A 12,488-nucleotide genomic window follows, 5' to 3' on the forward strand; every position below is an offset into this window, starting at 1 on the left:
TATCCTGGCCTAGAGAAACAAGTCTTGTGGAGACATGGTACACCAGAGAGAATTGAGTCAGATAATGGAACTCATTTCAAAAATAGTCTCATAAATAACTGGGCCAAAGAACATGGTATTGAGTGGATATACCATATCCCCTATCATGCACCAGCCTCAGGTAAAATTGAAAGGTATAATGGTCTGTTAAAAACTACCTTAAAAGCAATGGGTGGTGGAACTTTCAAAAACTGGGACAAGCACTTGGCAAAAGCTACCTGGTTAGTTAATACCAGGGGTTCCATCAATCGAGCTGGTCCTGCTCAGTCAGATCTTCTACACACAGTAGATGGGGACAAAGTGCCTGTGGTGCATGAAAAGAATCTGCTAGGGAAAACAGTTTGGATTTATCCTGCCTCGGGCAAAGGTAAACCCATTCGTGGGGTTGCTTTCGCTCAAGGGCCTGGACACACTTGGTGGGTGATGATGAAAGATGGAGAAGTACAATGTGTACCACAAGGGAATCTAACACTAGGTGAGAATTCCTAATTTCTGCTTGTCTAGCTTAATCAGTAATGCATAGACTCTTTGGGAGTCATGAACTTGTATCCCACCATAACTACTGTTATGTGAACTGTTGCATAAACTAACAGTGTTCTATGAGTGTTTTTCAGGATGATTTTGTGGTGATGAAACCAGAACTAGGTTCATCGGCTGGCATCCAGTAACTTCCTTGAAATTACCATCTGCAACCTACAACTTGTGGACCATGGACATGAACTGTGAAGACTGGTCCTTCTTTTGAGAATCTGCTACAATAGATGAACATCTGCAATTGTAGACTGAATTACTTAGTGATTTTTAGCACAGAGAGATAGTAGTAATTTGTGTATAGATATGTTTAGGGATAAGAGTTAGTAATGATTGGAGCATGACGCAAATGGTATGGAATAAGGGGTGGAATGTCCTGGTTTGGGCCAGGATAAAGGTGGTTTTCTGTTTCTGTACTTTTGCTTTTAGCTAAGTCCCTTGTAAGTAGTTGCATTTGCTGAAATTAACAGCAAGTTTCTCAGACAGTGTATGTGCTTCTAGGACTGATAACACTTGATGTTTGTAATTACTGCTAGAGACTGGTATGCAGGGCCAAGGACACTGCTTTCCTCAGCTCTGAGGAAAATATTTTACCGTCCAGGAGGACACAGAGGCCCCACCTGAGCCCTCCTTTGGGGAGGAACAGACAAGATAGATGCCAGAATTGACCAAACAGAGTATTCCATCCCATATACGTCACACTCAGTATAAATCTGAGGCATCACGGGGACCGAGCCAGATCTTTTCCGGATCTTTTCCTGATCTTTTCCTGCTTCCCTTCCTTCACCCGGCATCCTGGAAGGATCCTGTCTGTTCGTGTGCCTGTGGTCCTGATCCGTGCCAGCCCATATCTGTGTGTTCCTGCCTCCAGTTCCCGACTGCTGCCGACTCCAGGAGTCCAGCCTGGACTTTCCCAGGGCTGCCCTACAGCCTCGGTGGTGACGTGAGAGTTACTGGGGGAAAGGGGGGAGGAATGTGGTTTCCATTTTCCTGTATATTTGTATATATTTAGTAATTTTTCCCTATTTACCATTACTGTTTCATTAAAGTTGTGTAGTTTAGTTTCCAACTCATAAGTCTCTCTCCCTTATTCTCTCTCCTTTCTTCATCGAGGGGAGAGAGAGATTAAAGAGAGCGTCTGTTATTCGGTTTAATTGCCGGGTCAGTGTTAAACCGTGACAGACCCTTAAGTGAATTTATCCTAGTAAGAAAAGTCTGTGATGACATGTTTATTTTTCAAAAAAAACAAACCCTAAGTACATCACCCATACTCATGAATTTGCTTCAACTTTGCTCTTTATGGTGAATTTAATCCCAGGCCAGATCCACCATATTACGCTTCAGTGGTTTTATATTATGCTTGGCTGTTCTCTAGGAACCACTTTGAGATCCACCAGCAGCTTGCACCCTACAGCCAGGGAGAGAAACCAACCTGAGTGATTCAAAGGTTAAATGCTCCACATAAATTCTCCTGATATATCCACACAGAGACTGCCTTAAAGTTATCTGCAGTGATGAGTATGTGCTATGAGCTGGCAGAACACAATACAGGCTCCTGACAGAACAACACTTTGATGGGAGAAAGGATACCGCTGCCAATGAGATCTGCCTGCTTGGTGCATATAGAAATACAACTCTTTTTTTACCCCATCACTACATTTTCTGGGCCTGACAGATGCAAAGAGCCAGCCTAATGTCTCTTAGCCAAAAACCTCCTGAGGATGCAGATTTATGTTATGCTTCAACAGCGAGCAACTGCTTTAACACCCTCATCATTTGTATTATTTCAGTGAATATTACCCTTTTTGCTGCTCCTGAATCCACCACCTAGCTTGTGTTCTGCTCAGCACCACCTAAACTGAACTTTCCATGAAATGGCATTTTTTTGTGTTGATATACAATAAATGCTGCCATTAGGAATAGCAAATTTCTAGTTTTCTGTAGAGAAATAACATGTTCAAGAGAGGAAATTGCACCAGCCTGAATATCTAGCATGCACATTCCTAGTTACTAGAGTAAAAGAGAGATTCTGTACCTTTAAAGGAAGCATTAAGCCATTTTGGCAAACAGATGTCTTGACTTGAGAAATGAGATTAATTACTAGCACTCTCTTACCTTGCTGATGAAGCCTCAAGTGAGCTTCAATCTTAAATTTCATATAAATGCAGTATGGCTTAAGCTCAGACAAGCAGCTTAAGAAAACACTTAGAGAAGTACTTGAATTTAGTTTCATTATATACCACTGAAGGTGATTTGGGTTGATTGGTTTCTGAATGAAATCAAATGAGCTGAAATCATACACTCAAGCTACCACCAAATCCAGAAATTAAAGGTAAAGGCCCTGAAAATCAGTGAGCCTAATCCCTAACAGTTGAATATGAGCAAAGTAAAGAAAATTGGAAAGCAAAACTAAATCTCTTGATGCTGGAACCCTTTTATGATGCAACAATCAACTAGAGAAGCCACAGGCACTTTGACAGGTGCTAGTTCAGCAAAGCACAGATGTACAGAATCCCAGGAAGTTTCAGCCCAATTCTGGCTGTAGAGAGTCTGGGGACATTTCTGTGAAAAATAGGGGTTTAAAATTGTAGTTTATTGTTTTGTTGAGTGTATCTTTCAGTTTAATAATGCTTGCTTGGGCTGTTTGTTTGGGGTGTATGTTTGGGCGCGCTTGTGGGGAAGAGGGGTCAGAAAAACATGAGGAGGGGCCGAGCGCGGGGGCCCGCGAAACAGGGACGTCACGTGACCATTCCCCTCAGCACCAGAGCGAAGCTCACAAACTGGTAAAAGACTGAGGGAAAGGGGTTTATGAAAAGAATAAAAGGGATGGTTTCACCTTATTGAAGGTGCGAGCTGATTGCTGGAGCTTTGTGTCCCCGGCTGCCCATTGCGCTGCTTTACCTCTATAGCTCTCATTCTCAATAAATAAGTTTTACTGCTGAAACATTGAGTCAGTGTTTTTAACAATTTCTGGCCAGACCAAATTCATAAGGGCTTAGTAACTACTGCAATAGCATGAAAGAAGTAGTAAAGAAATGTCCACGTGCACCACAGAAGCTGCAGGAGAACCCTGAATACTCTTTAGTGGTCCAGATGACCCAAATCCCAGAGAACAGAACTGTTCCTCCCCTCACCTTCCCAGGGGAAAGTTAAAGGGGAACAAGGAAAAGATACCTCAAGGTTAGAAGGTAAAACTAGGACAGGTTTAACAGAACAAGGAAGAGATAGTTGCACATGGGATAAAAGTAAAAAATATTTAAGTGTCTACCAAACCCAATTTCAGTGGTGGCTGGTTTGTGGTGGCTGCCCCTCATGGCAGAGCCCACACAAGGAAAACGACCAGGGCTTTTCCCAGGACTCAAATCTGGCAGAGCACAGACCTCCATCCCAGACACTCACCTGTGACCCTGTCAAAAACTCTGACATGTTTAAAAACTTTTTATTGAGAGATATGTAAGTAAAGCAGCATGCTGCAGCACACTGGGTGGCCGGGGAGCCGCAGCCCCACCACCAGCTCGCACCTTCAATAAGGTAAAGCCGGCCCTTTATACTTTTCGTAAACCCCTTCCCCCTCAGTCTCCCATCAGTTTATCACTGGTTCCCATCCCGCGGGCTCTCCCAGCACTGGTTCTTGCTTCGCGGGCTTCGCTCTGTTGCCGAGGGTAACAGTTTCACGTTTCGCGGGCTTCGCTCTGTTGCTGAGGGGAATGGTCACGTGACGTCCCTGTTTGGCGGGCCCCCGTGGTCGGCCCCTCCTCCTGTTTTTCTGGCTTTTCTTCCTTAAAGTACACTTACAAATACACCCTAAAACAACAGGATACAACATGCTCTCTGAACAAACTGACCAAACAAATATTATTAAACTGAAAGATACACTCAACAAAACAATAAAATACAATCTTAAACCCTTATTTTTCACAGACCTGAAGGGAAAAAGGCTCCAACAGGGAATAGCAGAAAATGGGTGGAAATCCTGACCCTGCTCTGCTCTGCCCCTGAGCTCCTCCAGGGCCTGGGACACCACCCTGGAACTGAGGCCTCATGGTGGTACTGTGGAGTTCACTGACACTGTCACTACCTGACTTTTGGCTTAGGAACTCAGAATTTGTGTAAAACATGCTTTTGGTACATTATTTCTAAACAAACAAATGAAATGGGGGAGGGGAGAGTAATGAGGCTGTTCCTCAAGAGGAGCCCCCGTGCTGGCTGGCTGCCCAAGGGAGTAGAGCCCAGGGTTAACCACATCTCTGAAGCAATCCTCAGCTGTCCTCCTCTCCAGCGGGTTTGCAGCTGTTAATGGTCAAGTGCCAAGAGCAGGGATTTGTGAGTGCAGGATTAAGAGCCAGACACTGGGGGTGATTTGGCCCCAAGAGCCACAGGCCCTTTTTGGGAGCTGTTGGGGTTCACCCCTAATGCTACCCCAGCCCTCATTACCCCATTCTTATCTGCACAGCATGCCAGTTCTTTATTAACTCCCTCATTCCTCCTGTTCTTCCTCCATATGGAAAAGGGCCCCACAAGCCAAAATCTAAATATTGTGGGAAATACTGAGCCATCATCTTGTTAAAAATAACCGAGACTCAATATTCTTCTGTTAATGGTTTAATTTAATTAATAAAACTGCAATGAGCAAAACAGTGCTGGGTGCATGGGGAGTCTCTGCTCCACTCACACACACACACCGTAAAGTTTAATCTTTTAGTTTATATTATATACCTCAATACATATTCATAACTATTCTAATACATATTCATGACTGTTCTAGGAATAGGCTGGGTTATGTTTATTAATTAGTTCTTGGAAGAGGCGGCCTTCAAAGGCACATGCCCACTTTATCTCTGAGGGTCTTTCTGACCCCCATCTGGTGGTCGTTGGATGAAGTCACTGTCTGCCTCAGTTTCCCCTCTCATTACCCCTCGATTCTACACATGAGCTCCTTCGCCCTTTTCTGTGCAACACTCTGCAGTCAGCAGTAAAACCACCTTAAATTGCAATGCTGTGTGGTGAACAGCAAAATCAGCTTAGATTAGCACAACGGGATATACGTTGTAGCCTTTCCAAGGTACAGAAACTGTGGATGTCCCTTCTTGTTCCCCTAAGCCTTGTAGTTACACAAAGAACAGTTGTATTTGCTTCTTTAACAATGTTGAAGGCAGATATATTATTAGTACTTTAAAATTGGGGTTAGCAAAATACTTTATAAAAGTTAGGTTTGCAAACACTTTATAAAAGTTGGGTTAGTAAACACTTAATAATTATTCAACATGAATTCACAAACACACACATATATTACAATCTCAGTTCCCCCTGTAGCCACCCTCCTCTCTGCTTCTCCACTTCCACAATGGGGTTACCCTCTGCCACCCTGGCCGTTCCCAGGACAGGGTGCTGCGAGCAGAGCTCTGCAGGCCTGCCTGCTGGAAGGGTGACCAGGGACACCAGGCCTGTGTGCTCACAGCCTTTCAGTTTGCTCATGATTAGTTATTTCAGCTCATTGAGCCCTGACGTGTCCCTTCCAGGCCCATAAGGCACCGCAGGTCACAGCAGGAGGTGGTCTTGGTGCAGAGCACACAAAAGCTCTGGAGGGCTTCTGCTTTTTCAGTCGGAAGCATCCAATGCTCTCAATGTGGCTTTTGATTCTCTTCTGCAGCATTTCTGAGGCCCACAGATAAAGTGATGTGAGATACCCCGCCAGAGCTGTAAAGCTTCAAACTATACAACAAAATACAGCTCGTTTTCATCAGCCTATCTGGATTGCCTGGACGGATTAAACATGAGTAAACCTTTCTTCTTTGCAAAGCAAAACAGAACGAATTTGTATATTTTCTGATACTTGGCACACGAGCCTGTCAGAAGCATGAACGTGCAATAATGTAAAAGCAGTCAAATACACTTCCAACAACTGTTAATCAGCAGTAGCTGTGTAATACAAATAAGGAATGTGCTAAATCTTCTAAATAATTGGCACGTGTATTTATATAGAACCAGGGTCACATATTAAAGCACACATGATTTATTCTTCATAAGCAATGGGTTTTTAATATACCTCTGATAGCTGTTTGGATTCAAATCTCATTTTTAAAAATTATTAATTAGTATTTAATTAGCATGCATTACCATACTAGTTATATACATCCTAGCTGTGAATGCAGATATAATTGTAATAATTACATAACTAATTATGCTTTCAAGTGCTTAATACATAATGCAGTGCAGATTGCTTCCCTTGCCAGAGAAGAGCAGCACGAAACACATACAGGGTAACACTTTAAAAATGCTTAAATCCCTTTTTCAAAATGGACTCGGGTGTGAATCGAGACTTGTTAGGCTTTCTACCGCTTGAGTGCAATACAAATGAGAAGATGGATGTGCTCCCTGTGTCCCTAACCAGAAGCATACAAAACTGTATTTCTATATTTGAGGCCAAAGGCATGCAGGCTCCTTTCCACCACCCCACCATTTTCTGCATGCAGTGAGCTCAGTGAGTCCCCACATGGAGCTTTCTCTCCCGAGTGATGCTTCTGCCATCCTTTATCTGGATCTCTCCACTTCCCACCATCAGGAACAAGAGCCCCAGGCTATTCAGCTTCCCTGACCAGACCTTTCTTCCCTGTGTGAATGATCTTTGTCTTTCACTTTTCCTGTTGAGCCCAGTGCAGGAAAATCTAACTGAAGAGAAATTCCCTCTTTTTTAAATGTTAAATTTTAAAGGAAGTAGTTTTTAGCCAAAGATTTGCTGATCATTCATAGCAAATAACAAAACTTTTGGTTATAAACAACCACACTTGTACTGTCCAGTCTCATTTGTTGTCACACCTTGCTCTTTATCTTGTATCTGAAGTGGTTTCTGTCAGTTATTGCTCAAAAGAGCCATTTGATTGTGCTCATTCAATACAGCTACCTATCTCTGTATCAGTATTGCCAGAGTCATCCTGAGAGTCTTTACCAAATAAATGCTTGACCATCATAGGCAGTAGCCAATTTACTGAGGGAAGGATGACAGAAGGTAGGAGAGTTCTGTAGAAGTCCCACACTAGTACCATACCAGACAATGTCTACATCAACATCCAAGTGGGAAAAAGCGATTTCACCCTGTTTTGGTATGGCTGCATGAACACAGCTGGTTCTGCAGATACCAACTTGCCCTTGGAGATACATTCTTCACATCAAACCTGCTGCCTGGAGATGCCTAGAGAAAAAGGGACTAAGCTGGGGGGGAGTGTGGATCAGCTGGAAGGCAGGAGGGCTCTGCAGAGGGACCTGGACAGACTGGAGAGTTGGGCTGATTCCAATGGGATGAGGTTCAACAATCCACATGCCAGGTCCTGCACTTTGGCCACAACAACCCCATGGGGAGCTCCAGGCTGGGCACAGAGTGGCAGAAAGGGACCTGGGAGTCTGGATTGCCAGGAAGCTGAATATGAGCCAGCAGTGTGCTCAGGTGGCCAAGAAGGCCAATGGCATCCTGGGCTGGCTCAGGAACAGCGTGGCCAACAGGTCCAGGGAAGGGATTCTGCCCCTGTGCTCAGCCCTGGTGAGGCCACAGCTTGAGTCCTGTGTCCAGTTCTGGGCCCCTCAGCTCAGGAAGGAGATTGAGGTGCTGGAGCAGGTCCAGAGAAGAGCAAGGAGGCTGTGAAGGGATCAAGCACAAGTCCTGTGAGGAAGGGCTGAGGGAGCTGGGGGTGTTCAGGCTGGAGAAGAGGAGGCTCAGGGGAGACCTCATCACCCTCTACAACTCCCTGAAAGGAGTTTGGAGTCGGGGGGGGGGGGGTCAGGCTCTGCTCCCAGGCAGCTCTCAGTAAGACAAGAGGCCATGGGCTTAAGCTCTGCCAGGGGAGGTTTAGGTTGGGTATTAGGAAGAAACTCTTTCCAGAGAGGGTGCTCAGGCAATGGAATGGGGTGGATTCTCCATCCCTGGAGGTTTTTAAGAAGAGACACCCACTGAGTGCCATGGGCTGGGAACCACAGTGGTAGTGGATTAAGGGTTGGACTTGATGATCTCAGAGGTCCTTTCCAACCTGTCTGATTCTGTGATTCTGTGAAAAGTAGTGTCCAGGATTACCAACACCCCCTTTACCAATCCTGGATACTTTTTATCCTTAAAGGAAGCATTAACATTGCATGTTTTGAGAGGAAAGAGGTATGAATTATTGCAGACAGCTAAAGCAAAGGCACAAATTCCCATCAGGAAATTAGAAAGTTTTACAGCTGATCATTTGGCACAGCAGATTTTGATGTTCTCTTTGCCATATGTCACGTACTTCAGAGCTTTTGTGCAAACTGCCAGGAGACAAGAAAAAACATAGTATTAGTAGGAAAAATCAAATATTCAATTTTCTAGACAAACTGTAGAGGCCTGAGCTCTGGGTTGTCCAGTAATTTAAGTATTTGGTTTTTTACATAAATATGCTAGTCAGCTGATTAGCAAAGAAATGTAAGTATGTTCGGCTAAGTGCAGCCTACAGGGGAAAAACTAGTTAGTTCTTTTCTGGCTGTCTGCAAGTTTCCATGAAATTAAAAAATCAGGTCAAAAAACCCTCAAATCCACAAGCAGGCAGATCCCTGTGGTTCCTGTGTGTTCATCCTCATCATCTACCAGCTAGCATAGTGACATGCAGGAGAGTCCTTGGGGAACAAACCTCTCTGGGCCAGTGTGACTAAGGAGCTTGCAGCAGCTGATAGTTGATGTCCATGCCACTGTGCAGCTTCTCCAAGGCCTGGTCTGAACAAACCCTTCTGCCCTGGGAGCACTACTAGCAGCCCACAGGGGCTCAGACAGCACCTCACTGAGCAGCCCTGCATGGAAAATGATTGGGGCAATCTATTTTGAAGATAATTTCCGGACTAGAAGTAGAGCACATGGAGTAAATCCTCTGTTCCGTTTGGTCAAGGCTTTTAAAACCTTTTTAAAACAGATGTCAGAAGAAACACAGTCTGATCCAAAGGCAATGCAAATACTGAAACAAAGAGGCCATCATTGCTCTCACTGGGTACCTGCCCTGGTGGAGTTTTCACTGGCTGAAACCTCCTTTTCAGCAGCAACATATGACAGTGATAGACTCTAACACATACCCTTGAATAACTAAGACAGAGATATATTAGAATAAAAATATAGTAAATGATTCTTGGGTCCCCCAGAGGCACTAAAATCTAAAAGTCAGCTTACAGATAAACCTGGTAGCAATATGATTCCCTGCCTGGTGCTGCTGGGCTGCTGCTCGGTCTCCTTTTCTGTATGACCAGCACACAACTGCACAGAGCAGCTCTCTGAGGAGTTCAGGAGGAAGACATCTACAGGAGGAGGTAGATAATGAGGAGATAAATGACTGAGAAGAGGCAAATGGGTTTGAGTCATACACACAGCTTTCACCCTCACTTTGAGAGCCATGCCAGGAGGAATCAAAGCACTACCTGAGAGCTCAGCTCTGCCTTACAATGCTCTGAGTGCGGCCACTGCTCAAACATCCCAAAAGATGGACACAGCTCTGGTCTAAATCTGTGTTCAGAGAAAGGAATATGAGTTCTCGTTTGGTGTTTAATCCCTGGCTTCCTCCAAACCCCACTGAAATCCAGGGAAAAGCTGACACAAGTGAGCTCTGACTCAGACACCCAGCACAAGGCTTTACTGGGAATTGTTCCTCTGGCAAAAAGAATTTTCCTTGGGCTTCCACCCTTTTCTCATGTCTTTTGGGAGTTTTTACATAATTCTTATAAAACCAAGATGAGAAAATATCCATTTTCCTATTATCTATTCCTCCAAGACAGGCAGTTTCCCTTTCCAGCATGCAGGGTACACCATCCTGACAGCAGCCAGCTGCACCCATCAGCTCTTCTTGCCATTACTATTATGAGTAGCAGACTGTTCATGTGAAGGGAATTTCTTGGTGTGGAGAGAGAAATATTACAGAAGCCAGGGTATAAAAGAGAATTTCAACAGGAAGTTGAGTTCTGGTGATGAAAGCTCCTCCTTTGAGGGGAGTTTAGACTGCAGAAAGGGCTGGTCCTTCTTTGAGGGAGGAATTCACAGATACAAACACTATAATTTTTTTCACCAGTGGAATGAGGTATAAAATGGCACTAAAAGACTTCCTATCTTGAAAAAAAACAAATGGAGTATCAAAAGCAACACTGCACTGAGCATGAGACTTCCAGAGCTGCTTCAGCTACAGAAAAGCTGACTCTTGACTGCCAAATCAAACCTGTTGCTGTCTCTGGCAATGCCCCACACCCTTGGGGCAGGTCTCTGCCAGCTGTTTGGCACCATCACTGCAGTGCACAGGGCTGTGCAGATGCTGTGTTGTGTAATAACAAATCAGCCAGCACTGTCTCCTTTGTTCTTGCATGCATGGTGAAGAAGGAGGATTTTTTTTTCCAGCATACAATTCTGTCATTTAGGTGGAGGAGGAAGAATTCAAATCTAAGGATTTGAATTTCCACAGGAAATTACTTGGGTTTATGAACATGTATTTTTTCCATTGTAAAACTATCTCTTCTCAAATGCAGAGAAGATCCTAAAAATCCTGCTGGAGCCCTTCCTGAACAAAGTCACTATAAAAGCATACAATTTACACTCTTCCTCTACTGCAAAAAACAAGGACCAAGCCTTTGATCTTCCACCTTTTCTTGTGGCCCACTGCAGTCTCAACCAGGTATAATCTTCAGCACTTCAGATCCCAGGCTTATTGCAGCACTCTGAAGAAGCTTTGATGGCTTTGCATGTACAAGAGCTGAAGAGATTTTGTGGACTCAAATCTATTATGAGAATGTTTGCAATTATACAGATTTGTATAATTGAGGAACCCTGGTGGTGCCTTCCTAGAGAAAGCCCACAGCTTTCTCCAAAGTTCACCAACCCCATCTGCCAGATTCTGCACTGGTGCAAATCCATGTGGCATCTCAGCCCTTACACTCTTCACACATAGAAGTAGGAATGAGAAAGTAATGCACTTGCTCATAACTGCTGTGATTAAGATGTACATAAGCAAGTCCCTCCTATGTTCTTTTTATCCAGGAGGGCTTTTAAGAACTGCTGCTCAATTATATTCCTAAAATAAAGCTGCCTGAAACCTGTAATACACTCATCTTCAAAGATCTTGGAGAGGGTTCAGATGCCCTCGAGTGACTCCTTCAGCTCTAGGACTCTCACCTCTTAAACACCTGAGCAAGGAGAAAGAGCTCTAACTTTAAATTGAAGTATATCTGTAAATTTAAATTTAAGGGCATGTTCAACTGCATAAGACAGATTTAAACATATGTATTAATGACAAGCTTTCAGAAGTGGTGGATCTCATTTGATTTTGCTTGTAGCTTTGCAGATGGGGGGTGACTCCGCAGAGATCTGTGGGTTCTGCTGTGCACAGTCCATGGTTTTAAATAATCCTTTGCACCAGAGTGACAATTCTGGTTCAGAAACAATTTCAAAGACAGATGAAGATCTATGCATATTATTGCAGAGCATAAACATTGCTCCAGTGAGAATCATTTGCCAAGCTTCGGAGATTATATATTAGTGTATTAGTAACCTGAGAAAAGGTTCGTAGGGCGTTAAGCAATGCAGTTATAGAGTTAAGCAATGCAGCCAAATCAGTCTCTAGGTATCCCATGGGATATTATGCTGCAGTTGCTTTCAATACCTCTTTATCATCCACTTCTCCTACAACATTACATTCCACTTACAGGATCTGAACTAAAAGATAACTTTGAACCTGTAAGTTTAGAAATAAGAAACGAATGTATGGGTCTCATCTGACAGCACATGTTTGGGATCTAACAAACACCACCCTTGGGCTTGTCCAGAATGCTCTCAGACAGCCTTTCTCGCATGGACGCTGTATCAAGACCTCTCTGAACTTGGAAAAAGATAAATACTTTCCTGATGCTTTGCCAAGTGATCAGTTAAGTCTTTTCACTTCCTGATG

The sequence above is a fragment of the Calypte anna genome, chromosome 18 (assembly GCF_003957555.1).
Source record: "Calypte anna isolate BGI_N300 chromosome 18, bCalAnn1_v1.p, whole genome shotgun sequence".
NCBI classification, from domain to species: Eukaryota; Metazoa; Chordata; class Aves; order Apodiformes; family Trochilidae; genus Calypte; species Calypte anna.